Raw genomic sequence first — 27079 nt, 5'->3', positions numbered from 1 at the left:
GACGATTTTGTGCTTCCAACTTTGTGGCAAAAGTTTGAAGAAGGACTTTCCTGTTTCAGCATGACAATGCCCCCGTGCACAAAGCGAGGTCCATGCAGAAATGGTTTGTCAAGATCGGTGTAGAAGAACTTGACCGTACTGCACAGAGCCCTGACCTCAACCCCATCAAACACCTTTGGGATGAATTGGAATGCCGACTGCGAGCCCGGCCTAATCGCCCAACATCAGTGCCCGACCTCACTAATGCTCTTGTGGCTGAATGGAATCAGGTCCCCGAGCAATGTTCCAACATCTAGTGGAAAACCTTCCCAGAAGAGTGGAGGCTGTTGTAGCAGCAAAGGGGGGGGGGGGGGGGGCAACTCCATATTAATGAGATGTTTGATGAGCAGGTGTCCACATACTTTTGGTAAAAATAGTTTACCTGTCTGTTCATATACACAACAAGTAGGTCACATGGGGGAGAGGCGTTGTGCCGTGAGGTTGCTTTATTTGTTTTTTTTTAAACCAGGTTTGCTGTTCACTAAGGTGGAAGGGAGTTCTATGCACTCGTGGCTTTGTATAATACTATACATTTCCTTGAATTGGTTCTGGACCTGGGGACTGTGAAAAGCCCATGCTCAAAGGTATATTCAATGTCTGTTTTTTGTGGGGGGTTTTTACCCATCTACCAATAGGTGCCCGTCTTTGTGAAGTGGTTGAATCTGGGTTTGAAATTCACTGTTCGACTGAGGGACCTTACAGATAGTTGTATGTGTGGGGTACATAAAAAATTATATTAAACACTATTATTGCACAGAGTGAGTCCATGCAACTTATTATGTGACTTGTTAAGACCATGTTTACTCCTGAACTTATTTAGGCTTGCCCTATCAAAGGGCTTGAATACTTATGGACTCAAGACTCTCCAGCTTTTCATTTTGTATTAATTTGTAATTCATTCTAAAAACATAATTCCACTTTGACATCATTGCCAGTGACACAAATCTCAAATTAATCCATTTTAAATTCAGGCTGTAACACAACAAAATGTGGAAAAAGTCAAGGGGTGTGAACACATTCTGAAGGCACAGTATGTTGCTGTAGCTGCCCTGGGCCTTTCTTCACTCAATTTGTTGCAATTTTCACTTCCTCAATAGGGTTTCCCAAAGAAAATGTCACAAACACTGGCCACTGCAGGACCTCTCTTAAACCATACAATCCCAATCTCCCCCAAAATCTACACGGTCACAGAAAGAAGAGAAAGGAAAGATGTGGAAATTTGAGACACATTTGGCAGGTGTGTGTGATATACAGTATATTTCTTGGTAAATATACAGTTACATTTCTATACAGTTATATTTCTATATTTCACAGATCACTGCAAAGACAGGTATATGTTTAAGTGTTACGAATTCGGAGTTACTGGACAACGAACAACATCCTCTTTGCTAAGCATCCCCTGCAAGATCAGCTCATTCATTTCAGGGAATTTAACAAAATCTGTGTTGAAAACAATGAACCATTCTCCAACCTATGCATGGTGAGTTATGTTGATTGAGGCCCTGAATTAAAGTGAGTGTGGATTGATTGATTGATTGAGGCCAAATTCTTTCTGTCTATTATTGAGAAAGGGTGAATCCTCAGTGAGAATCGTAGCCTAATTAACCCTTTGGCTTTCACCTGAGGAGGACACTCATTGACCTGGAAGCAGTTGTAATGACTAAAAAGCCTTTCTAAATGATGAATAACAACGGCTTATATTATGCATCAACATAAATAGTGGGCTAACCTCCCTCCTCCTGCCTACACTTGGGTAAGAGAGCAGTCCCATGAATATTTACAAAAGTAAATTAGCACAATCAATCTAATGTAATGATGTTGATTTAGAACTCTGATGTACTGTATGTAAAGGCTGATAGGAACAAAATTCCTGAATTCCATTTTACATTGACATTTTAGTCATTTAGCAGAAGCTCGTATTCTAGCGACTTACAGTAGTGACTGCATACATTTTTTCTTTCTATCCATTGGCATATGTAAACCATTGTGGACCATTAAGCAAAAATGTTCCCAGTGACTAGCCTATCAGTGATCCGAGGAACTGGTGCTCTGCGTGATACAATCAACATGACAGGAACCCGAGGGGTTAACATGATTCACCACAAAATAAGCAATGGTGGAAAAGGTACTCAATTGTCATACTTGAGTAAAAGTAAAGGTACCTTAATAGAAAATAACTTAAGTCATGATTAAAAGTCTAAAAGTATCTGGTTTTAAATGTACTTTATTACAGTGGTGGAAAAAGTACTAAATTGTCATACTTGATTAAAAGTTCAAGTAAATGCTATGCATCAAAATCTTTTTTTAAAATGGACAGCCAGGGGCACACTCCAACACTCAGGGACCATTTACAAACGCAGTATTTGTGTTAAGTGAGTCCACCAGATCAGAGGCAGTAGGATGAAATTGCGTTATATTGACAGCTGTGTGAATTTGACCATTTTGCTGTCCTGCCTAAGCATTAGAAATGTAACAAGTACTTGTGGATGTCAGGGAAAATGGAGACGAGTAAAAAGCACATTATTTTCTTTAGGATTGTAGTAGAGTAAAAGTAGAGGTTGCCAAAAATACAAATAGTATAGTAAAGTATAGATACCCCAAAAAATGTAAGTGGTACTTCAAAGTATTTTTACTTAGTGACTTTACACCACTGCAAATACGCTTGAACACGTCTGATCAAGGTTCAGTGCACATAACCTGAAATTGAGTGTTGTTTAAGGACAGTAAAGTAACAATTAAAAGCAATAGGACAATAACAGATAAGGAAGGTAATGGTTTGAACTGAGACATGTTTTTTCCCCCCACTGCATCTATGTCAAGGGGCTTTGTGTGTGTGTGTGTGTGTGTGTGTGTGTGTGTGTGTGTGTGTGTGTGTGTGTGTGTGTGTGTGTGTGTGTGTCTGTGTGTGTGTGTGTGTGTGTGTGTGTGTGTGTGTGTGTGCGTGTGCACGTGTGTGCGTGCGTGCGTGCGTGTGACATAATTAAAAATAATCTAAAAGTGCACATTTGTAATTGGATTATAGGAATTGAAAGCTGACTGTGAGTGTGTGCACTGTACGTTCGTGCGCACGTGTGTGTTTTGGATTCCTTTTAAGAGGGGTTTTACTATCCCATTCATTTATTGGATTAGAGTTTACAAGCTGTAGACTTGTCATTAAGTATTTTACATAGTGCTTGTCACGGTTAACACAAATCAAATTTTATTGGTTGCATATGTAACGGATGTGAAATGGCTAGCTAGTTAGCGGTGGTGCGCGCTAATAGCGTTTCAACCGGTGACATCACTTGCTCTGAGACCTTGAAGTAGTGGTTCCCCTTGCTCTGCAAGGGCCGTGGCTTTTGTGGAGCAATGGGTAACGATGCTTCGTGGGTGTCAGTTGTTGGTGTGTGCAGAGGGTCCCGGGTATGGGCGAGGGGACGGACTAAAGTTATACTGTTACACATACACATATTTAGCAGATGTTATCGCGGGTGTAGCGAAATGCTTGTGTAGCGTGTGGTTTGATGGCGGGAAGTGGACATTCCTTTCTTTGCATGTCTCACATGATCCAATTATAGTCTTGACCTACTGTATCCCGCCTAAACCATCATCCCTGGATGATTTGGGAGGATGGCTTCAAATGGTAATATTCCAGTAGTCTCTTGTTACTGTTAGATCGAGTAGCTGGTCAGCGTGCACTTTTAAAATTGGTTCTGGGTGCCAAGATAAGGTATTCTAGTGATGTTTCTATATCTTTGGCACTTTCTTTTCTTATTTGTAGTGCAAACGTGGAAATCAGTTCTCTGCAGATGAGCGTAGAATGATCAACCCCATGTTTTGAGAGTTAATGGCAGTTAGCCAAACTTAGACAACCGTAGACCATCTCCAGTAGCTGTCAACCTCTTTGTGACAAAGAAGAGGTGAAATTGGAAGGCTGATGGTTTCGTTCAATACTGCCTTTCAACATGAAAAAGCTGATTGTGGGATCTAACTGGAACAAACTTCCTGTTCCACTGTTGTTGCACACAGCAATCTGTGAGATACATAGGAAACAATTCCTTTTAGTTTAAAAATGCTAAATGGAGAACATTCGCCATCAAAGGCCCTGCATTCACATACAGCTTGCTTTGTCAACACTAGGCAGGGTAGCCTAGTGGTTAAAGGGGGGGGACTAGCAACCAGAGGAGTTGCAAGTTCAAATCCCAGACAAGGTATAAATCTGTCGTTCTGCCCCTGAACAGGCAGTTAACCAAATGTTCCTAGGCCGTCATTGAAAATAAGAATTTGTTCTTAACTGACTTGCCTAGTTAAATAAAGGTAAATAATAGTAATTCCACTCCCTGGTAGTATTCCCACTTTTGCAGATCACATCAAACATGTATCATTCCACAGTGAGATATTCAGAGTTCATTTTTTGTTGTAATTCAGTACAAGAAGTATTAAAAGGACCCCACCTGAGAGCAATGCCTGCCCCTATTTCTATATAATTCCTGTTCTAGAGCGGAATTGCTTGTTGAGGTTCCACCTCCGGAGACTGACGCAGGCTACTTATACTGTCTATAAAATTGTATACACGGTACCAGTCAAAAGTTTGGACACACCTACTCATTCCAGGTTTAAAAAAATATTTACTATTTTCTACACTGTAGAATAATAGTGAAGACATCCAAACGATGAAATAACACATATTGAATCATCTAGTAACTAAAAAAGTGTTACATATTTTATATTTGAGATTCTTCAAAGTAGCCACCCTTTGCCTTGATGAAAACTTTGCACACAGCTGTTTCAAGAAAATTGAATGTTAATCTCTCTACCATAAGCCACCTCCAACTATGTTTTAGAGAATTTTACAATACGTCCAACCGGCCTCACAACCGCAGACCACGTGTATGGCGTTGTGAACAGAGTGCCCCATGGTGGCAGTAGGATTATGCTATGGGCAGGCATAAACTACGGACATCCTTAATATAGTAACACATAAAGGTTATGGATGACATTGCGCAGTGGCTGGTGTCAAAATATAAATAACTCCGACTGAAAAGATCTCCAATTGAATATCAAGAGGGATTGAACAACAGTTGGGTGCTCTAGTCAGTGATTGGACTGACTGCTTTGTTTACATGTCATTTGAACACACGATGGAAGCTAAAATAATTACTATTGCCCTTTCGACACTGTAGTCCTCCACTCTGCCCCTTCAATCCCCTACACACACGCACACGCACACACACACACGCACGCACACACACACGCACGCACACACACACACGCACGCACGCACACACACATGCGCACACGCACACACACGCGCACACGCACGCACGCACACACACACACACACACGCACACACACACACAAATTTGATCAGACTGTCAGATGAGCCTATGATGGACTAGCTGCTTTGTTCCGGGGGAAAACACTGTTGCTCAGTGTGATCAAACGGAAATGTGTAGGGTGCTGCCATCAAAGACAGCAACTCCCCATATCAAACCTCCCAGATCCCATCTGCTGTACATCAGTCAGGCACACACCATGTTGACAAGGGTTTAGCAACGAAGGATCCATCTTTATTCCCTCACACGGGGGATTTCAATCGATAGTTGATTCCATCCAATGTACATGTCACAAGTGCTAGCATTAAATGTTCTGAAAACATATCCTAATACACCTGATAGTGTGCTTTTCTCTAAACATATTTGTCTGGAAGATTAGATGATGTGACTGATGTTTGACTGAACCGAGCCAGTAAGCATACATTCTGCTCAGCCATGTCCATGCAGCTCTTAGATGAGATGGAAATGCGTGAAATAGACAGAATTTTTCTGAATCATCGTTGATGCCTTGGAAGCATATATCATCATGCCTCATGATGCCTCATGATTTCTCATTTAATGTGTGAGTTCTCTCTAACAGCAGAAATAGCATAATTATTATATATGAGCTCCTACCACCTAGGAAAGGATCCATATGCTATTGATGGAAATATCTGTCAGTCATGATATAAATCTTAGTGCTCTGTTTAATGGGAAAAAGAGGGGGATTATTTAGGCCGAATGGAAGCAAAAGTTGTCATGTTTTAGCATGTCACCTTAATATAAAGCAATGGACAGTTTTGGAATCATCATCACTGGGGTCATGGTAAAATACATATTTTGGAAGTTATTAAATCAAATCCTTATATAAGCTAGCCAGTTTGTTGTCTCTAGGCAGTAACATGTGGAGCTCTTCCTACTGATACAATATGACAGAAAATGCAATCCACTCCCATATTGCTCTTGGATACGACCCAAACTTCTGCTTTGCAGAAAGGCTTTCTCGCATTATTAATAACAATTTCCCATCTGCTATCTGTAGAGTATTTAACATTGCCCAAGTGTTGAGCCCTGTCTCCAAGTCCTCCCTTAGCGTTCGGTCCAAAATATTGTCAGTCAGATGCGTAGGTTTTCAGGGTCCATACAAAACTGCTGTAGACTATAGAATACCTTCAAGGTGTATCATTATAAGCAGACAATAAGCATGGCATGTGATATGAATTGTTATATTTTATTAATAGCCTCATATTTTCATCTCATAGGTGTAATTTATTTGAGGGTATTTAATAGTCTGACTGAAAATGGTTTTGTCTTATTGAGAAAAGCTCATGATCCTCACCTAACCTCATCTCCCATCGGGTAAGGCAAGTCAGGTACTTGAGGTCTTTCATTCTTTTTTGTGAAGGGAGGAGCTGGACCGCGTCCTCGGTGAACCTAGCCTATCCTATATGAGGACGAGAATAACGCACCACGCCAGACTCATATCAGTGTGAATGCCAGGGGATGCTCAACATCTCCACACTAGGCTACATTCATTCTCATGGTCTCACATTCAAAGCGAATATTGCTACTTTTAAATACGTTTTTAGAATCAGAGGTATATGTGTTTGTACTTTACAGTGTTAGTCCTGTAGAGAGTGGTAGTCCTGTAGAGAGCGGTAGATAGCTAGTTTTATTAAATTGTTTTATGCGGGCCCAGAGCATTGCATTGGCCCAGAGCAGTGTGCGCCCCATACTGTACATATGCGGAGGGAGGAGCAATAGTATATCTCTTGATTCCATTTCCCTGTCGTGGCAGCCTACCGAAACGTTACTGGAGCACCTTTTTACACACACCTCATGGGAAATCCCAAAAAACGAGCACCTTGTGACTTTGTTTAAGTGCAAATTAGGAACCGCACGAGACGTTTTGACGGCAAGCGGCGCTTTGCAGAGGAATTTTTTTAAATAGAAGAGCCCGGTACTGTGCAGTTGCATACCCTACCACTCCACTTGCGCTTTATACGGAGAGGCTTTGACTTTTTCATCCTCGTTTCAGTCTCAAAACAACCGTATTCCCGTCCAAAACAGTAGAAGAACCTGACGGTGAGTCTCATTGGCACATATTTACTTTCAAACGTGTTCTACCCACCTTGCATGTCGCATTTGTGCGTATTTTTCTGTCCAAGCTAGCCCCAGTAGCTGCATGGTTTGACAGATCAGCAGCGTTATGTAGGCTACAGTATAGCTTCACCTTGGCCTCCTACAGTTTGCGTGCTAAAATATAATTCGCCGCAATTACTGTTGTACTGTTGTTGTAGTGTTTATTTAATTTATTGTCTGATGTAGTTGTCGATGCAGATAGTCCGTGTGCAATGTGTTCACATAATCAACTGAGGGGCCTAACTTGTATTTATTAATTTATGATACTACACACACACACACGCGCACGCATATGTCTATTATTGTGCAGGTTGTGTGGCTTTGTGTGTAGGAGGTTCAAATATTATTTTAGCAAGTAAGTGTCATATTGTTCAAATCTGGTGCAGGTATGTTTGTAGCACAGTTGCAGCAAATAGTTTGGCTAACTGCCAACTTCTAAGGGTTACAGTACAAATTACACATCACATTTGCTATGATACCGCAGAATGAAACGGATAATTCTAGGCCTATAGCTCCATGAATATTGATTTCTGACAGTCATAGGGCATACCAACAATATGGGCCTGGGAAATATCATGGAACACATGACAGTTACGCACAGCCATATCATTTAGTCTTGTTTGGGAAATTCCTGTGTAATGTCAATAGCTTGGTACAACGTTACTTACTATTCTATTATAATAAATGTGTCTGTTTTCTTAGCGCTGTCATACAGTAATGTCCATTTAAATGTTGCCTGGCTATCCAAACTCTATGCTCTGGCCAAACGCAACACCACGCCCATGGACATTAAAGTTTCTTCTCCTCAATCAGTCAATAGTGTACAACTGCAGCCCGCAATTCGGGGCGTTCCTGCATCTGGTCATTCCTGGCTCTGCAGGAATTCCCCCCCCCCCTCCCCCTCGAGCAAATCCATTCTAGACCGTCTGATTGGTCCCAGAAACGGATGGGTTGGGCCAGACCCAGAACACACATGGGTATAGCAGCGTTTTGAAAATGTGTCATTGTCTTTGATACTCTGATTGGTTTGAAATGATCCAATCACTGATGGGTTTTGTTTTTGCACACATGGGGACCATTTTTAGGAGCCTAGGGTCCAGGAAAAATGTGGCCTTTTATAAGCGCATTTCATGCAATTATACATCATTGTGCAGGACTGGATACTTTTGTAATACGGCACAACTGATGGAAATGACAGGCTACTTTGACACTGACCAACTGAGAATCTAAGATCAATAAAAACAACCTTGTCTTGAATCCATCAATAGCCCGGGCCTAGGTGTGTGTGGAGACACACATATTGTACAATATGACAAGAAAATTATAGTCCTAAAAAAGCTTTTCAGTTTCACTGACTCGCCTAATAATGCACAGCTCGCTATGCGCTCGTGCCAAAGCCTACTTCTCTCTTGTTTTACTTAAAACAATGTTTGCTGATTAGGCCTATTTGGAAGTTGATTAAATATTAAGGTAGCTTAAAGCAGACAGATTAGAGTCTTCTCTCTTCAGCAGGAGCCATTTTGCTTTCCAACCACATCTAGGCAATAAAAAATAAAAAGCTATTGATCCTCTGTGGCTACATTATAGGACTACTCGGGTACAGTAGGCTATTCTGAAAATGTCATTTCTTTCTGAACAGACAGCAGTAATTCTATAACTTTGGCACATGTATTTACATTTATCAGGGGTGCTGCAGCAGCTCCAGCAACTTTCCCGCAGCTAAGGAAATGATTAAGTGCTATCAGCCAACCAGGCCGAATATTGATGGTGATGTAAATCAAGTGTTATCAAGTGTTAATCAAATGTTATGCTGCTGTGGCAGTACTGTTGATATTTAAACTAATTAGCTTGCTACACACGCTCGACCGGGCGCGCACAATCTCCATTAAGGGCAGACCAATGGACGGGGTGGGCGTGGCGAACTTAACGATGTCACAACGACTTGGGGGACAGTGGGTTCAGAACAACGCCATACAAGTGGTAGGGCAAATATCAGGGATACTGATAGCTGTTTACATTTGGGAGGGAGATATTTCCCAGCTCTATGATAAAACCTAATACATCGAGTCCTTGACTTTCATCCAGATTTCCACCTACACATTAATCATTACCTAGGTGTTTAAAACTCTGTCTTATTTGCCTCGGTTGATTAGCCTCGGCCCTTGGCCAAATCAGACATTACACCATAAACATGTTTCTGAAAGCAAATAAACCCCGTGTGGGCTTTGGGAAGTTTCTGTATTTCAATGATTTCATTTGTGTACAGTAACACAGCCTCCTACATTTTGGGTTCCATCACTTTCAGATGGGATGATAAAAGGGTGTCCTGACTGTCTGCGGTCACCAAAGATCCCATGCCACTTATCGTAAAAGTAAGGGTGTTAACCCCGGTGTCCTGGCTAAATTCACAATCTGGCCCTCATACCATCATGGCCACCTAATCATCCCAGGCTTCTAATTGGCTCATTCATCCCCCCCCTACTCTCTCCTGTAACTATTCCCCAGGTTGTTGCTGTAAATGAGAATCTGTTCTCACTCAATTTACCTGGTAAAATAAGAGTTAAAGATACAACAACAACAACAACAAAAATGCACTAATGTGTACAGGTTTACATGGTTTATTATGTGTGTATTAGTGCATACTGTTTATGTTTAGTACGGGGGGAGGGGGGGATATCAGTAAGATTGACTGACCTTCATGTCTTAAAGTAATGATGGACTTTCGTTTATCTTTGCTTATATGAGCTGTCCTTGCCATAAATGGACTTGGTCTTTTACCAAATAGGGCGATCTTCTTTATACCAACCCTACCCTGTCACAACACAACTGATTGGCTCAAATGCATTAAGAAGGAAAGAAATTCCACAAATTAAATTTTAACAAGACACACTTGTTAATTGAAATGCATTCTAGGTAACTATCAGTCAATCAATCAGTCAAATGTATTTATAAAGCTCTTTTTACATCAGCAGATGTCACAAAGTGCTTATACAGAAACCCAGCCTAAAACCCCAAACAGCAAGCAATGCAGATGTAGAAGCAAGGTGGCTAGGAAAAACTCCCTAGAAAGGCAGGAACCTAGGAAGAAACCTAGAGAGGAACCAGACTCTGAGGGGTGGCCAGTCCTCTTCTGGCTGTGTCGGATGGAGATTATAACAGTACATGGCCAAGATGTTCAACCGTTCATAGATGACCAGCAGGGTCAAATAATAATAACCACAGTTGTTGTAGAGGGTGCAAAAGGTCAGCACCTCAGGAGTAAATGTCAGTTGGCTTTTCATAGCCGAGCATTCAGAGTTCGAGACAGCAGGTGCTGTAGAGAGAGAGAGTTGAAAACAGCAGGTCCGGGACAAGGTAGCACGTCCGGTGAACAGGTAAGGGTTCCATAGCCACAGGCGGATCAGTTGAAGCTGGAGCAGCAGCACGACCAGGTGGACTGGGGACAGCAAGGAGTCATCAGGCCAGGTAGTCCTGAGGCATGGTCCTAGGGCTCAGGTCCTCCGGGAGTGAGAGAGAGAATTAGAGGGAGTGTACCTACATTCAAACAGGACACTGTATAAGACAAGAGAATTACACCAGATATAACAGACTGACCCTAGCCCCCCGACACATACACTATTGCAGCATAGATACTGGAGGCTGAGACAGGGGGGGTTGAGAGACACTGTGGCCCCGTACGACGATACCCCCGGACAGGGCCAACCAGGCAGGATATAACCCCACCCACTTTGCCAGAGCACAGCCCCACACCACTAGAGGGATATCCGCAAAACACCAACTTACTACCCTGAGACAGGGCTGAGTATAGCTTATGAAGATCTCCTCCATGGCACGAACCTGACTACTTCATGAAGCTGGTTGAGAGAATGCCAAGAGTGTGCAAAGCTTTCATCAAGTCAATGGGTGGCTACTTGGAAGAATCTGAAATTATAAAATATATTTGAATTTTTTCCACACTGTTTTGGTTACTACATGATTCCGTATGTGTTATTTTATAGTGTTGGTGTCTTCACTATTATTCTACAACGTGTAAAATAAAGAAAAACCCTTGAATGAGTAGGTGTGTCCACACTTTTGACTAGTACTGTATTCACACCCTTGAGTCAATACATGTTAGAATCACTTTTAGCAGTGATTATAGCTGTGAGTCTTTCTGGGTAAGTCTCTAAGAGCTTTCCACACCTGGATTTTACAATATTAGCATTTTTTTTTTATATAGCTCTGCCAAGTTAGAAAGCCATTTTCAAGTCTTGCCGTAGATGTTCTAGCTGATTTAAGTCATAACTGTAACTGGGCCACTCAGCAACATTCAATGTCATCTTTGTAAGCAACTCAAGTGTATATTTGGCCTTGTGTTTTAAGTTATTATCCTGCTGAAAGGTGGATTTGTTTCCCAGTGTCTGTTGGAAAGGATACTAAACCAGGTTTTCCTCTAGGATTTTGCTTGTGCTTAGCTCTATTCTGTTTCTTTTTATCCTAAATATCTCCTTAGTCCTTGCCGATGACAAGCATAGCCATAACATGATGCAGCCACCACCATTCTTGAAAATATGAAGAGTGGTACTCGGTGATGTGCTGGATTATCCCCAAACATAACGCTTTGTATTCGGGACATAGAGTTAATTTCTTTGCACATTTTTATCAGTTTTACTTTAGTGCCTAACTACAAACAGGATGCATGTTTTGGAATAATTTTATTCCATACTTCTTTTCACTCTGTCATTTAGGTTAGTTTTGTGGAGTAACTACAATGTTTTCTCCTCTCACAGCCATTCAACTCTGTAACTGTTTTAAAGACACCATTGGCCGGATGGTGAAATCCCTAAGTGGTTTCCTTCCTCTCTGTCAACGGTATCTTTGTAGTGACTGGATGTATTGATACACTTGCATTGATATTTTAGTCATTTAGCATACACTTTTATCCAGAGTGGCTTACAGTAGTGAGTGCATACTGTTTTTGTACTGGTCCCCCATGGGAATCGAACCCACAACCCTGGCGTTGCAAGCTCCTTGCTCTACCAACTGAGCCACACCATCCAAAGTGTAATTACTAACTTCACCATGCTCAAAGGGATATTCAATGTATTTTTTACCCATCTCCCAATAGGTGCCCTTCTTTTCGAGTCATTGGAAAACCTCCCTGGTCTTTGTGGTAGAATCTGTGTTTGAAATTCACTGCTTGACTAAGGAACCAGGTATTCATAAAAAATTATGTTAAACACTATTATTGCACACAGAGTGAGTCCATGTAACGCATTATGTGACTTGTTAAGCAAATTTGTATTTAGGCTTGCCATAACAAAGGGATTGAATACTTATTGACTCAAGACATTTCAGCTTTTCCTCCTCATTTGCCCCTCGGTCTCTCTCTGTATGGGGCAGTGGTGCTGGAAGCTTAGATAAAGTGAGATGGAGTTCAGTTATATAAGCAGGCTATGCAGTGCAGCCGATGTCCTGATCTGAATCCACTCTATTATGATGTCAGAGAGAGCAGAGAAGAGGAGACTACAGAGAGACCGTGACATGCTGGGTAGCCAAACACGTCGAGCCCTTTCCTGAACAGTCTAGGCTGAGAGTGCGAGTGGGCAATGGGGCCAGACTGGAATTTGTCCGGATTCCATTACTTACTTCTACAATATCGACTAAGACTGGACAATGTACTGTGTTTGAGAAATATGATATTTTTTGGGGTTACAATGTTCTTCGCTTTGACAGTGAATGGTTTTCATGTCGACTTGACCTGAATACTGTGCAGCAGAGTTAGTCATCCCACACATGTCCCCGGAGTGCTCTCGCGTGATTGTCCCTGCTCATGTTTATGACTAATTAGATTATGTCACCGATTTATGCCATGCGCTCACAGGTTGCTCTCGTGGTCTCCGTTCAGAAAGGTGCAGGCAGTCCAGCACAAAATGCCATCAGCCGATCTGTATGTTGTCGCTCTGCGAATGACAGCATTTGGGGCACATCGTCTTTACGACGGATAAAACCTTTTATATCAAAGTCCATTTGAATGATTAAGATGAAGGTAATGTAGAGTTGGTCCCATAGATGTGAGCGGATAACAATTGAGATTGTTTGACTGGCTAAACAATAGCCAGCGTTGTCTGTCCTGAGATATGCTCACATACCATTGTGCATCCAATTTGTTGATCCGCCGGGTTGAATTGAATTGGACTGACCTTCTCCCAAAGGCTTTAAAATGTGCGCTTTTGATAAATGAGTGTTATAACAGTGTGTGACAATGCCAACGTTTACCATTTTTATTTTATTAACACGGTTGACCAAAATGTCATCTTTCTCCCAGAGGTAGAGTTGAAACATGTCCTGGCCCGATGCATTAGAGGTTGTTTTGTGCAGTTACCAACAAGTGACTATCTTTAAGCAACAAGGTCCCCCTGGGGGTTTGTGGTATATGGCCAATATACCACGGCTACGGGTTGTTCTTATGCACCACGGTGCGGAGTGCCTGGATACAGCCCTTAGCCGTGGTATATTGGCCATATATCACAACCCCCCGAGGTGCCTTATTGCTATTATAAACAGGTTACCAATGTAATTAGAGCAGTAAAAATACATGTTTTGTCATACCTGTGGTATATGGTCTGATATGCCATGGATGTCAGTCAATCAGCATTTAGGGCTCGAACCAGCCAGTTTATAATCCCTTTATACTCTCTTCACCATGCTTCTGTGCAAAGTCACTTCCTAGAATAGCTTAAACTGTGCAATGTTTCCAAAAACTCCTCCATGAAGCAAGATGGCAACGCACTAAAACAACACTTCCTGATCTTCAAATGCCCACTGAGACTTCACATAGGAAACAATGGGGTGACGTCATTGATGGCTTTGTCACTTCATTTTACGGTCTATGGCAGTGGTCACCAACCAGTCGAGCGCAGTAGGTGCACTTGATTCAAAAGTTCCCATTTTTTTGCAATTTCCTTTGTCTGAAAAGACAAACTCCGCCGACCAGGTGGACCGGGAGATTTGTGGCTAAATAAATTGAGTGTGCCAACTGCGCTGGCCAATCGGATCGCAAAAAAAACTGTGTGCCTACTAAAGCTTCCATGACCCTGTCCACAGCTATTTCATAAAAACAATTACTATAGATAGTCTATGTGTAGTAATTGTTTTAAAATAAATCGCTATCAAAGAATAGCTACAGCAAAGAGCTGCTGTTTTAATGAGCGAGTTCATGTTTAATTTTTTTGAATTTTTACCCCTTTTTCTCCCCGATTTCGTGGTATCCAATTGTTGTAGTAGCTACTATCTTGTCTCACCGCTACAACTCCCGTACGGGCTCGGGAGAGACGAAGGTTGAAAGTCATGCGTCCTCCGATACACAACCCAACCAGCCGCACTGCTTCTTAACACAGCGCGCATCCAACCCGGAAGCCAGCCGCACCAATGTGTCGGAGGCTACACCGTGCACCGGGCAGCCTTGGCCCGCCACAGGAGTCGCTGGTGCGCGGTGAGACAAGGACATCCCTACCGACCAAGCCCTCCCTAACCCGGACGACGCTAGGCCAATTGTGCGTCGCCCCACGGACCTCCCGGTCGCGCCCGGTTACGACAGATCCTGGGCGCGAACCCAGGGACTCTGATGGCACAGCTGGCGCTGCAGTACAGCGCCCTTAACTACTGCGCCACCCGGGAGGCTCATGTTTAAGTTTTTATTCAGCACTGCCCCCCAAAAAATTATTCAACACTATTACAAAACATAAAACGTGCTTCTCTCTACTTCAGTTCGCGCTGCAACTGCATGAATGCGTAGCCAAGTGTATCCATAGCCCTTCGTTTGTACTATTATTAGCAGCTCGTTGTGTCTATTTTAATATTGAGGAGTATTTCACTTTCTCTGGTCATAGGAACAACGTGAATTTGTGCCTGAGGCAGATGTGTTACTGACTCGAGTATCGCCATCAGGTCGAAGACAAGAAGGTGTCCCCTCTCCTGGTTAGTCTCACCGGAGGAAAGGAAGGAGAGAGCAGGGGTCGTGAGAGGCGGACCCTCTGCTAATCTCTCCCTCCCTCTGCTGAGACTAATACCTTGTTCAAGACAACTGGGAACTCGGAAATCTCCGACTTCAGTGTGTTCAAGACAACTGGGAACTCGCAGGTGCTACACAAACTCCTCTATTTTCTAATCAAAGCTCGAGTTTTTAAATATAATACGGTCTGAGAAGAACAACATTGGCAGGCCAGACATATAGCCAATATGCTGTGATAATGTATTAAACCTACTGTTCAAACCTCATTCCTACAGAACTGTTTTTATTAGGTTCATGTTTTTATGGTAGATCTCAGCTTGCTTTTTGACTGCAAAAGTGATCTTGACTCAGAAAAGGTTGGTGACCACTCGTCTATGGTTTAACCAGTAGATAGGGGTCAAACGACATGAGGTCAGGGGAGACTTAAATGGTTTAGGGTTGTCATTGTGACTCGCCATTGGCTGAGGTGAAGAAGGGGCTATTCCCTTCCTGGCGGCTGAGTTCCTTACACTACTAATGAAGCTGAACTTTGACTGGCTGCTTTCAGCCTGTTCAGAAGACAACGCAGCCCCCTAACTGCTGATAAGCTTGCCTGGCGTCTTTGAGATAACGCACACTACCACAGACGACAACGCGCGCACACAAACAGACCACTACCAACAAACCGTCTGCGTCTCGCCTTCAGAGGCAAATGTGTGGCTTTCCAAAGATTTTTTTGTCTCTGTTCTTTCAGCTCCAGCCAAGCTAAGCCAAGCCTCCTCTCTTCATTTCCTAGCAGGCAGGGTCCCCATAACTTTTCTGTCTCTGCTCCTTTTTATTTGCTTTTTCTTCCCGGCTGGGATTTCCATGCAAATGGTTGCCAGACAGCGCCCTCCTCCACCTCTCTTGCCACTCCTAGTATGATCATGACTGCGAGACTTCCATGAGCCCAGTCTCTGCCTCAGGGCCTCTCTCTCAATTCAATTCAAGGGGCTTTATTGGCATGGGAAACATATGTTAACATTGCCAAAGAAAGTGAAGTAGATAATATACAAAAACCTCTCTCTCTTTCTTTCTCTCTCTCTGCCTCTCTCTCTCTCTCTGCCTCTCTCTCTCTCTCTCTTTGCCTCTCTCTCTCTTTCTGTCTTAATCTGCAGCCGACTTCAGCTCACAGGGACATGATAAGGTATAAAATGTCCCTTTATTGGACAGGGGGAGTTGAGGCTGTTTTACACATATCAAAAGCAGTCATGTAGCCCTGGTTACGACTGCTTGTTCCCTCCAGCTCTACAACCTCTTTCATGAGCTGGAAGATTTGGCGCGCGGCGCGGGTGCATTATTTTTGCCAGGGCGACGGCTTTACGAGTCGGAGTCCATCTGACACTGTCTGGCATGGGCCCATTTTAGTAGCCTCTCTGTCTGTGTTTACACACTGGGAGAGAAATGAAGTCGTGACGGATTTGCGGAGATGTCACAGGAAAGCAGAGTAGCAACCCTGAATGGCATGATTCAGTATACATATACACAGGGCTTCTCTGGACTACAACTACTGTAGTTTAATCTGCTCAGAATATCAATATCATCATCTAAACCACAAGTAGTAGTCTAATCTTGACTCTTTATTTTTTTTTACAAAATAGTCCCTAAGGTATAATTGTTTCCTTGTAGTTCAGCAAGGCTCAGATTAACATGGCAGTGTCAACATAAATGCTATTGTTTTATATAGGTTTTCTGTATAAATAATATACCCCTATATCACACACTCACAAACTGCAAAGCTTGTGTACAATTAATTAGTTAGAGAGAAGTCTCATGTCACTTTCAGTTTCACCCCCTGTAGCTTTATAATCGCGGCAAAGTTGGTTCCTGTTTCAGTCACGTCTTTGGCCATGTGAACGTGGGTCAACAAAAACACCCCAATGATTGGTTGACAAGTAGTGCCTCCCACAATGCAGGTGATGGCTGCAAGTTGCAGTTGGTGAGAAGCAACTGCAGTGAATTGAAGGCGACTTCATAAAGAACTGCATAAACTGTGATCACTGGAGTTTTGTCAAATTCCTGCAGTCGACAATTTTTATAACCATAATGCAACACACTTTAAAAGGCGATGACACCGACTTGACAAAAGTTATCCAATCGAACGCGCCCAATAACGCCTCCACATAAAGACCCTATGAGTATTCTAAATGTATAGATAGAATGTAATAGTGGGCACTTTGAATACAGTGTTGTTTGACCTGAATGAAAAAGATTTTTAATTTGGTGTCATGTCAACCCAGACTGTGGTGGGCACTACATTCTAACTATAGGATTAGAATGATTCTGACAGTTTACCCAAGTGTTTCGATGTAAATCACAAGTCAAATCATAATGCAATATTTTGTTAAAAATAAGGCCTAGATGTTTTGCCCATATCGTGCAGCCCTACGTGGCAGTGTGGAAATTATCTCAAAGGAGATACATTTTTGGTTGAAGTTTGATGGAACAGTATAAAACAATCAGAATGGAGAAAGACTCATTGAAATCACTTAGAATGTATGTGGTCTCACCCTAGGGTCACGCACTACTCATAAAGCAAATGTAGAAATTAAGAACCTGTCAAACACAGTCCTACTGTAAAAAAATCTGACATTTTGGCCATATCGGCTAGACCGAATTAAAGGGCATGATTAGAATGTTGGCAGCGGACCAAGTTCTATTCATCTATTGTACCTTGCCATCTGTGAATAGGTCATCGTTTTATTGCTTAAATGAAAATTGAACTGCTAAATTTGTTTATTAACATCCAATTATTATTATATATATATATTTTTTTAATCTTACCCATTATTTTTTACTTTGTCAAGAAACACTTTCTCAGTTAGCGTGCAGATTCAGCATACTACCTCAGAACAATCATCAAACTGCAACAGAATGGGAAGGAAATTACAAACGAGCACGGAAGTTTACATAAGATGGCCACGATCTTAGCTCTGCCCTCCCGAAGCCTCCACAGAACTGCCAATCAGGGTGGGGAGAATAAATGGGTGTCTATGGTGAAGAAACACTGCCATTTTATTGCCCTGTTTTTGTAATCTTTCACGCTTCAGGAAATTTCGATGGACTTATTCCAGGAGCTGAGGGTATGGCAGGTCCCAAGCAGCAGTCCGTCCACCTCTTCATTGAGCCTTTCAAATTTAAGGCCCCTTCTTACACTAGGGTCCTATTTTATTTTTAACGCTAACTGGCTAACATATACAAGGCCAAATAAGAGCTCCTTGTTGCACAGTCGGCCCTTAAAATAGAAACGTGGCTTTTCGTTAAAGCCCTGGCTCTTCACCCAAGACAGGCTGTGGAATTCCAAGTATGGGGAAGTGAATTTCCTTTGGGATAATGCGTGTGTGTTTGTGTGTGTGTGTGGGGAAGTGAATTTACTTTGGGATAATGTGTGTGTGAGAGAGTAGGCCTTATTAAGCTTTTACTGTGCTGGGTTATGACATCCTGCCTCCTTTTGACTGTCACTACAAGGCTTACATATTAATTTACTGCAAGCTGCTTCAGTTGGAGAGCGCCCAAGTTTTTTGATCACACTTCTGGCTCTCTCCCTTAACACATAGTCCCACATCAGTTTCCCTGGAGCGATGAACAGAGAGATGTGTGTAAAATATTCCTTTGGCTACAGAGAGAGAGACAGAGAGAATAACTATAGTTGATTTTTTTGTCTTATACTGAAGTGTTGATGTTGTCCCTCCATCATTTTTTTTGGACAAGACATGACCCTTTGCCCAGTGAGCCGCAATCCCAGTCCCAGGGTTCAATGTTTGTCTGACGAGAGACATCTGAAAGATGAACTTTCCGGAATCATATTGTTCAGCTCCACATGATTACACTCCGACTGAGTTTCTGTACATTCAACAGTAAGCCAAGCCTGGGGCAGTTACTGGTTTTGTTTTGTTTTTATTCCTGTGGTGAAATAATCTCATAAACCACAGTAATTAATTGAACACCCACAGTAATTTATCACTATCACTGATATTATCATACGAATTGTGATAGGGCAGGGCTGGGGCTGGGGCTGGGGCTGGGTTGCTAGCCGAGGTGAGATCCTGTAATGAGGGCTTGCAGGAGTTCTCCTCCGGAAGATTAGCAACCGCGCTAGCAACCCAACCGGCGAAGGGGGCCCTTCACATAGGAAATAGGAAACTCCAAGACACAAAACACTCCTCTGTTTGTTGACGCTGCTGTGCCCGCTGCTGCTGATTCTACCTCCATTTGTCATCTTGTCATCTTGTCCCGATTGTTATCTCAGCTCTCAACTTAACCCCCGTCACTCCCTCCCTCTCCCGTCCTGCACACCTGTTATTTCATGCATCAGGTGACTTGGCTATGAGAAGGCCTCTTGATATTCTTTTGTGAGAGTGTGTGTGTGTGTCTGTGAAGAGGCAGTGGTTGGGTGCATGTCACAATGAAGTCATAGCTCAAGGGGACTTGGGTGTGTTTGTTTGTGTTTGTATGCCCGTACGTGCGTTTGTGTGCATGTCTGTGTGAATTCCCATTGTGTCCTCATGGGTGTGGATGCATTTAAACAATTAGCACTTTTCCTGTCAAGAAATGGAGATTGTTGTTTGCCAGGTATACTATTACCAACAAGTAGAAACGTCACCGTCCGGGTCTTTTACTATGACACACCATGACTATCAAGGGTTGGAACCGGTTCAGGGAACAGAACCAAAAAAAAAACGGAAAATAGTACAATTATTGGAGGAACAGAACCCGATCCGAAAACTAAAGCGATCTATACTGTTCCAGAACATATTTTAAAAGCATGGGAACCGGTTAATAACATAATTTTATGTTCTGGGCATTTTTTTTCCAGTCCCACATAAATCGTAGCAAAGTGCCTATGCAAACCCTCACTCTGTCACTCAGAATCTTATTCCAGCCTCTGCCTGCCAGCTGGAAATCTTTGCCTAGGTTACTATAGCCTACATAGGTTACTATAGCCTACATAGGTTACTATAGCCTACATAGGTTACTATAGGTTACTATAGCCTACATAGGTAGGTTACATAGGTTACTATAGCCTACATAGGTTACTATAGGTTACTATAGCCTACATAGGTAGGTTACATAGGTTACTATGGCCTACATAGGTTACTATAGGTTACTATAGCCTACATAGGTTACTATAGCCTACATAGGTTACTATAGCCTACATAGGTTACTATAGGTTACTATAGCCTACATAGGTTACTATAGCCTACATAGGTTACTATAGCCTACATAGGTTACTATAGGTTACTATAGCCTACATAGGTTACTATAGCCTACTGACGATATTACAAGTGTAATTCAGAAATTAGGAAGAGATGTTTAATTAGAGAAGAATGGATTTACTTTTTCACTGCAAGTTGTTTCACATTGGATTTATTAACTATAAAAAAGTAAGATGTGTTATTAATTCTAGTTAATTCTCTTCACACAAGTTTGTTAGTTGGCTGGCTAGCTAGCTAGCTAGCTAACGCTTGCTCTGGTCCAACGTTAAACCAAAGACATTCAAAGTTCCTCAATAGAAGCCGCTCGCCTCCATAGGTGTAATTCTGTGGGCCAATTCAGATAATGCATGTCATAAGAAGATGCCCAGCGCTTCAAGGCAAGCTTCCTCCACCCTCTCTCGCTCTCTCCTCCCCCTTAAAATAGCATTTGCTCTAAACAACTTCCCTTTACAGATTAAATCACGTACCCGATCCACAGCAAGTTGCTCTATCAGCACTGATTGCTGAAGTAATTTACTGTCAAGCTAAATGTACATTTTTTGGGGGGGATATTTCAGAGATTTAAAGATGCACTATGCAGAAATTGCCCTGACATTTCCTGGTTGATAAAATTGTAATAGTTCCTCATTTCAGTTTATTTGACCAAACAAGTAAGTATAATGTAGAGAATCATTGTACCATCTAAACTAGAGGTCGACCGATTAATCGGAATGTCCGATTAATTAGGGCTGATTTCAAGTTTTCATAACAATCGGAAATCGGTCATTTTGGACGCCGATTTTGCCAATTTAAAAAATAATAACATATATATATATATATTTTTTTTACACCTTTTATTTAACTAGGCAAGTCAGTTAAGAACACATTCTTATTTTCAATGACGGCCTAGGAACGGTGGGTTAACTGCCTTGTTCAGGGGTAGAACGACAGATTTGTACCTTGTCAGCTCAGGGATTCAATCTTGCAACCTTACGGTTAACTAGTCCAACGCTCTAACCACCTGCCTCACGAGGATCCCGCCTGTTACGCAAATGCAGTAAGAAGCGAAGGTAAGTTGCTAGCTAGCATTAAACTTAATCAATCATAATCACTAGTTATAACTACACATGGTTGATAATATTACTAGTTTATCTAGCATGTCCTGCATTGCATATAATCGATGCAGTGCGCATTCGCAAAAAAGGACTGTCGTTGCTCCAACATGTACCTAACCATAAACACCAATGCCTTTCTTAAAATCAATACACAGAAGTATATATTTTTAAACCTGCATATTTAGCTAAAATAAATCTAGGTTAGCAGGCAATATTAACCAGGTGAAATTGTGTCACTTCTCTTGCGTTCATTGCACGCAGAGTCAGGGTATATGCAACAGTTTGGGCCGCCTGGCTCATTGCGAACTAATTTGCCAGAATGTTACGTAATTATGACATAACATTGAAGGTTGTGCAATGTAACAGGAATATTTAGACTGATGGATGCCACCCATTAGATAAAATACGGAACGGTTTCGTATTTCACTGAAAGAACCGTTTTGTTTTCGAAATTATAGTTTCGACCATATTAATGACCGACGGCTCACATTTCTGTGTGTTATGTTATGATTAAGTCTATGATTTGATAGAGCAGTCTGACTGAGCGATGGTAGGCACCAGCATGCTCATAAGCATTCATTCAAACAGCAGCGTTTTGCCAGCAGCTCTGCTGTTGATGACTTCAAGCCTATCAACTCCTGAGATTAGGCTGGTGTAACGATGTGATGTGAAATGGCTAGCTAGTTAGCGGGATGCGCGCTAATAGCGTTTCAAACGTCACTCGCTCTGAGACTTGGAGTAGTTATTCCCCTTGCTCTGCATGGGTAACGCTCCTTTGAGGGTGGCTGTTGTCGTTGTGTTCCTGGTTCGAGCCCAGGTAGGAGCGAGGAGAGGTACGGAAGCTATACTGTTACACTGGCAATACTAAAGTGCCTATAAGAACATCCAATAATCAAAGGTATATGAAATACAAATGGTATAGAGAGAAATAGTCCTATAATTCCTATAATAACTACTACCTAAAACTTCTTAACTGGGAATATCACCAGGTTTCATAATTTCTCATGTTCTGAGCAAGGAACTTAAATGTTAGCTTTCTTACGTGGCACATATTGCACTTTTACTTTCTTCTCCAACACTTTGTTTTTGCATTATTTAAACCAAATTGAACATGTTTCATTATTTATTTGAGGCTAAATTGATTTTATTGATGTATAATATTAAGTTAAAATAAGTGTTCATTCAGTATTGTTGTAATTGTCATTATTACGAATACACTTTAAAAAATCGGCCGATTAATCGGTATCAGCTTTTTCTGTCCTCCAATAATCTGTATCGGTATCGGCGTTAAAAAATCATAATCGGTCGACCTCTAATCTAAACTGCTATGAAATATATTTTCCATAACCAAAAATATTGTAGTTTCAGCTGTTTGAAGCTGGTGTACAAAACCAAAAGCTAAAGACGCAAAAAAAGTAACTTAAAAATGGAAGGCACGGAACTAGGGCACATAAAACAGATCTACTGCTTCATAGGGTTTTAATGAGTGACAGATCTATAACTCACATTTCTATCTGAATTTTGTTGGGTCACCCAAAAAGTTACATATTGCAGCATTAAAAAGGAACAGAAAGGAACAATGTAAACTGTAAATTTTTTGGGGGTTACAACCGGTTCAGAACTTTATTTTTGTTGTCAGAACAGTGTAACGGGGAAGAAAAATGTATGGTTCTATTCAGAACGAAACGATTAGAAATTAATTTATGTTCCAACCCCTGATGACTGTTTGATTTGATTTGGATTTACCAGGATGCCCATTAGCCGACAGCTTGACACTTCTTTCATATATTTATAGAGTGCCGTGTCATTACATGACCGACATAGATCTCGCTTTCGAAGAAGAACTCTGTACAACACCTATAAGTTATTTCCAATCTAATTAATGCACAAAAACAGTTTGGAGCAATGTTTTATTTATTTATTTATTTTCCTTTATTTAACTAGGCAAAACCCTAACCCAGAAAACACTGGGCCAATTGTGCGCCGCTCTATGGGACTCCCAATCACAGCCGGTTGTGATACAGCCTGGAATCGAACCAGGGTCTGTAGTGACACCTCTAGCACTGAGATTCCGTGCCTTAGACTGCTACGCCACTTGGGAGCCCAATGTAGTGTAGTGTTGTCACGATATCAAAATGTTGACCTATACCAGGTTTAGTATCACAATACACGATAATATCACGATACTCAATACAAAAATGATTCCACAGCAAAAAAGAAGGAATATTAGCCAAAGTCACAGAATGGACCTTGATCCGAAAATATGAAATCAGCTACTGCTCTGTTCAATCTTTGGGCAGCTTTTGAGTTTGAATTTCTATACATCAACATTTTTTCAGACTGCCATGTATGCATTAATGAGTCAATTATACAGTCATAAAAAAATACAAATAAATCTAACTACATAATGGTAATCATTTATTTGAATGGTAAATCTCTATTGATAAACTGGGTAAATTAAGATGTCGCCTAGGCCTATCCATGCTTTGAGTTACTGAGCTTGTTTTAGGTGATTTCATGGGGCTACAGATGACAAACAATCTGTTTCCCTTCTATTTGGGACTTATTTTATTGTACTGATAAACAACATTTGCATAGAAGTAGCTAGGCTTGGGCGGTATCCAGATTTTCATATTGTCATACCATCCTTCTCTTATACTGCGATTTATGGTATTACCGGCATAGCACACCAGAATGCTAAAACAATTAGCACAAAATAATAGCGAAATCACATAGACAATGTTAGCTAAATGCTAACGAGCGAAACAGGCAAATCCAACTCATGAAGTTATATAAGCATAGCTAGTCTCTACCAAATGTCATTTTCAGTGAGTGTGGACATTTTCAAGCGAAAGTGAACCAGAGAAATTGCACAAATGAACAAAGTTGTGATGCATGCTTTTCTAAGGAAGAGCAGCATGTGTAGTACACAGAGCAGAAATGAGTAGAACGCTAGTAGTAAGCACAGGGGAACTAACGCTTGTAGGAAGCACAAGGAAAAATGGCAGCTGTACAGATAACTCATCCAGAGCTCTTTGATTTCTGGCAGAAATCCATTATAAGATTCACTGCATGACCAAAAGTATGTGGACACCTGCTCGTTGAACATCTCATTTCAAAATCATGGGCATTAATATGGAGTTGGTCCCCCCCAGCGCTAGCAGGGTCAAAATTTCACAAACTGACTTGTTGGAAAGGTGGCATCCTATGACGGTGCCACGTTGCAAGTCACTGAGCTCTTCAGTAGGGCTATTCTACTGCCAATGTTTGTCTTTGGCGATTGCATGGCTGTGTGCTTGATTTTATACACCTTGTCAGCAACGGGTGTGGCTGAAATAGCCAAATCCACTAATTTGAAGTGGTTTCAACAGGCTGTTGTATGAATAATGTATCTGAAAGCAAACATTTAGAAGTAAATTGCTTTCAAGTGTAACTTCATCAACTCATGTGCGCTGCACAACAGAGACTCACTGATTGATATAGAACGCTATGGACTCACCAGCTCGCTTTCTCCTGTTGTGCTATTTACAAACCAACACGTGAGAGTGGCTCACCTGTTCTGGGAGAACTACGGTAAGCCTCATCATTTAAAATAATGTGACAGGTGAAATGAAGAACGCAATCTGCTTTATCTCCTAAGTTATTGCACTGCTGGTAATAACTTTAAAAAGTATCTACAAATATTCACAATTATTGAAAATTTTCAAAGAAATATTTTTGACGGTATTGACGATATTGGAAAACCATCCTGTGGCTTTTTCCAAGTACCCCAGTATACAGTATATACGGTATACTGCCCAAGCCTAGAAGGAGCTTTCTTTATAAAAAATGTGCGCTGTCTCTTTAACCAGTAATGATGTCATTCACAAGGCAGTCAGTTCGCTGAGGCAATACTAGATAGTCTTTGTGAGAGAGAATAAGTGAATGAATAAAGTTTTTGGTGGCAAACAGCTTTGAAATCAGTATATTTAGCATGATGGTTTGCATATTAACACAAACAAAGTACTAGGGTAGTTAATTGATATTTGCTTTAGCTGTAAGCTAGCAAGGAAAGCTACCGGTGTCTTCTTCCATTGTAAAGTGTTCTTGCCTGTATGGACATTGTTTTGTGAACAGTAATTAAAAACCCTCTAGAGTCTATTAGGTGTGTACTTGTGCATTTTGGACGGTATTATGCATCAATGTACAGTACGCCTTTAAGATTTTGACATATGTTTAAGTGCAGCTGGCTGTGTCGGTGTTTATGTACTCATATGAAAGGGCAGAGTTCAGGATCATGTGAATATCTCTCTATAGTTCCCTGGTGTGAGGAAACATTATCCTCATGATGCAATGGATCTGTGATTACTGCACGTGACCAGACCTTTAGAGCAATAGACTCACTGACCGGGACAAGAGTACACACACCCATATGAATGCATACATACAAGTACAAATAGTCCTCCATGCATTTGTAAGCAGCACTCTTACACCCTCACACACACACACACACACACACACACACACACACACACACACACACACACACACACACGCATATACGTTTTGACAACTTGGACGACAAGTGTTAATATAGATAACTGTCTTCTGTACAGCTGTTCTTGCCCTAAGAGCCTGTAAATTGAGTTGAACTCTATGACTGAGGAGCAAATCGGTACAGTAGAATTGGCTCGTGGGACATGTTCCAAACAGATACTCCATTTCCACCTTGCCTCGGTTGAGTCCTTGACCCTTGTCCAGGTTGGGAAGTGTCCAACTGTCCCCTGTGCGTCCCTGCATTCCACATCTGGAGTACGCTATGGGGCCAAGGCTGGCCGTGTGGCCCCAGAGAGATCGTGTGTGTGTGTGCGTGCGTGTGTGTGCGTGAATGTTCCAATGAAATAATTGATTATTGAACCGGATTTGAGGATGTGCACACGCGCGCATGCTCACAGTTCAGGCATGGGCTATTCTGAGGATGTCAACACAACAGACTTCTCATCAGCTGTTTGCATTTCTTGTAAAGGACAATAAACACAAATCACAAGATCTACTTGTCCATCTCTGCAATGGCCGCCTATAACAGCCAGATACTCTTTCCTCTGTAACACAGAACTGAGAGGGAATGGGAAAGGCAGAGAATTAGGTCAGGCATTCCTTTTTCTGAAAAGGGTGTCAGAATGCTATCCGACCTTACCAGGATCTCTGGCTTTCTTTTCTTTATTTTTCTTTCTGGGATTTTTTTCTCCTAAATCCACACCGCGCCTAAGTCCATCCTGAAATACATTCTGGGGATGAAAAAA

General features: G+C 41.7%; 1 protein-coding gene across 2 annotated transcripts in view; it reads left to right on the top strand.

The window, feature by feature from the left end:
• Nucleotides 1-7125: 7125 nt before the first annotated feature.
• The window catches only part of LOC139368051 (thyroid hormone receptor alpha-B-like), a 149157-nt gene continuing 129203 nt past the window's right edge, over nucleotides 7126-27079 (top strand). The window contains exon 1 of one of the 2 annotated variants that reach the window (XM_071106585.1): nucleotides 7126-7419. The gene's annotated coding sequence lies outside the window, so the exon portion shown is untranslated. The remainder of the gene's footprint in view (nucleotides 7420-27079) is intronic. The other variant, XM_071106586.1, reaches the window with a different exon arrangement.

The sequence above is a fragment of the Oncorhynchus clarkii genome, chromosome 16 (assembly GCF_045791955.1).
Source record: "Oncorhynchus clarkii lewisi isolate Uvic-CL-2024 chromosome 16, UVic_Ocla_1.0, whole genome shotgun sequence".
NCBI classification, from domain to species: domain Eukaryota; kingdom Metazoa; phylum Chordata; class Actinopteri; order Salmoniformes; family Salmonidae; genus Oncorhynchus; species Oncorhynchus clarkii.
Note: the sequence above shows the minus strand (reverse complement) of the source record. Positions and strands in the feature narration are given on the sequence as shown.